This window comes from Styela clava, unplaced genomic scaffold (assembly GCF_964204865.1).
Source record: "Styela clava unplaced genomic scaffold, kaStyClav1.hap1.2 HAP1_SCAFFOLD_34, whole genome shotgun sequence".
NCBI lineage: Eukaryota > Metazoa > Chordata > Ascidiacea > Stolidobranchia > Styelidae > Styela > Styela clava.
The window spans coordinates 112,501-115,000 of record NW_027556716.1 but is presented as its reverse complement, the minus strand read 5'-3'; the positions used below and the strand labels follow the sequence as shown (position 1 = coordinate 115,000).

The 2,500-nt window shown below is 53.4% G+C and overlaps 1 non-coding gene across 1 annotated transcript in view; it reads left to right on the top strand.

Annotated features, from left to right (window-relative positions):
* Window positions 1–996: 996 nt before the first annotated feature.
* LOC144419603 (small subunit ribosomal RNA) overlaps window positions 997–2,500 on the top strand; it is a 1,810-nt gene continuing 306 nt past the window's right edge. The window contains exon 1 of the ribosomal RNA XR_013474162.1: window positions 997–2,500. This exon is cut by the window's right edge and continues 306 nt beyond it. This is a non-coding gene — a ribosomal RNA (small subunit ribosomal RNA).

Here is a 2,500-nt window from a genome sequence, read left to right as displayed (position 1 = left end):
GTGCTGCGTCGCCGGCATCGGCGTCGAAAGAAGCCGAGCCGAAAAAAGTTAAAGTACAAACGTGCAAGCATACTAACCTAACCCTAGGTAAGGCATGTCAGAGCGAAAGACAGTAATTTCGAATGAGCCAAGAAAGAGCGGTGCGGGGCCGGTCGGAGCGCACCCTTTTCTCGGTGGCTGGCGGGCGAGAGAGTGCTGCGTCGCCGGCATCGGCGTCGAAAGAAGCCGAGCCGAAAAAAGTTAAAGTACAAACGTGCAAGCATACTAACCTAACCCTAGGTAAGGCATGTCAGAGCGAAAGACAGTAATTTCGAATGAGCCAAGAAAGAGCGGTGCGGGGCCGGTCGGAGCGCACCCTTTTCTCGGTGGCTGGCGGGCGAGAGAGTGCTGCGTCGCCGGCATCGGCGTCGAAAGAAGCCGAGCCGAAAAAAGTTAAAGTACAAACGTGCAAGCATACTAACCTAACCCTAGGTAAGGCATGTCAGAGCGAAAGACAGTAATTTCGAATGAGCCAAGAAAGAGCGGTGCGGGGCCGGTCGGAGCGCACCCTTTTCTCGGTGGCTGGCGGGCGAGAGAGTGCTGCGTCGCCGGCATCGGCGTCGAAAGAAGCCGAGCCAAAAAAAGTTAAAGTACAAACGCGATGCTAATGAGCGAGCCGTTGTCTCGACTAATATGTAGGGGGCGTTCGATCGAGCGTCTGGCTTGAGCGCTTGTCGGCCTAGCAGAACGGTCGCATTGTTATGCCCGGGTTTTAGGCACCGCTGCAGGCGGCCGGCAGAGCTCTTGTTTGTGCGAAACTGAATGGATCGAGCCCGAGAGAGGGCGAGCAAAGAAAAAACGCAAATCGCTCCGCCTGGCACTGCCGGCGAGAGCGTGGACGTCGCGGCCAGCGACTGTCGAAGCTGAGTACGGCCGCAGGCGATCGCCTCGGTCTTAAACGAATGCGACGAGCACGCGCCGGGCGGCCCAGCAAGGGCCGAGCGCAGCTGTCGCAGCTATCTGGTTGATCCTGCCAGTAGTGATATGCTTGTCTCAAAGATTAAGCCATGCAGGTGCAAGTACGAGTTCTCGTAAAGCGAAACTGCGAATGGCTCATTAAATCAGTCTTGGTTTATTTGGTCTCGTAAGCGAAGTGGATAACTGTGGTAATTCTAGAGCTAATACATGCATTAAGCGCCGACTTCGGGAGGCGCGCTTTTATCAGATCAAAACCGACCGGGTTCGTCCTGTGACGTTTGATGACTCTGGATAACCACGCGGATCGTACGGTCTCTGCACCGACTACGTATCATTCAAGTGTCTGCCCTATCAACTGTCGAAGGTACGCTACGTGCCTACCTTTGTGATAACGGGTAACTGGGAATCAGGGTTCGATTCCGGAGAGGGAGCCTGAGAAACGGCTACCACATCCAAGGAAGGCAGCAGGCGCGCAAATTACCCATTCCCGACACGGGGAGGTAGTGACGAAAAATAACAATACAGGACTCTAACGAGGCCCTGTAATTGGAATGAGTACATCCTAAAACTCTTAACGAGTATCCATTGGAGGGCAAGTCTGGTGCCAGCAGCCGCGGTAATTCCAGCTCCAACAGTGTATGCTAAAGTTGTTGCGGTTGAAAAGCTCGTAGTTGGATTTTGGGCGAGCGCCGCCGGTCCGTCGCAAGGCGTGTCACTGGTTGCGTTCGCCTCACCTTCGGTTCTCCGTCGGTGCTCTTGACTGAGTGTCGGCGGTGGCCGATAAGTTTACTTTGAAAAAATTAGAGTGTTCAAAGCAGGCTGTTCGCCTGCATAGTGTTGCATGGAATAATGGAATAGGACCTCGGTTCTATTTTGTTGGTTTTCGGAGCACGAGGTAATGATTAAGAGGGACAGACGGGGGCGTCCGTACTCTGCCGTTAGAGGTGAAATTCTTGGATCGGCGGAAGACGAACTACTGCGAAAGCATTCGCCAAGAATGTTTTCTTTAATCAAGAGCGAAAGTCAGAGGTTCGAAGACGATCAGATACCGTCCTAGTTCTGACTATAAACGATGCCAACTAGCGATCGGGAGGCGTTACCATGACGACCTTTCCGGCAGCTTCCGGGAAACCAAAGTCTTTGGGTTCCGGGGGAAGTATGGTTGCAAAGCTGAAACTTAAAGGAATTGACGGAAGGGCACCACCAGGAGTGGAGCCTGCGGCTTAATTTGACTCAACACGGGGAAACTCACCCGGCCCGGACACAGGTAGGATTGACAGATTGAGAGCTCTTTCTTGATTCTGTGGGTGGTGGTGCATGGCCGTTCTTAGTTGGTGGAGCGATTTGTCTGGTTAATTCCGATAACGAACGAGACTCTGGCATGCTAAATAGTTACGCGACCTTCTCGGTCGGCGTCTAACTTCTTAGAGGGACTAGTGGCGTTTAGCCACACGAGATTGAGCAATAACAGGTCTGTGATGCCCTTAGATGTCCGGGGCCGCACGCGCGCTACACTGAGTGAAGCAGCGAGTGTCTAACCTAG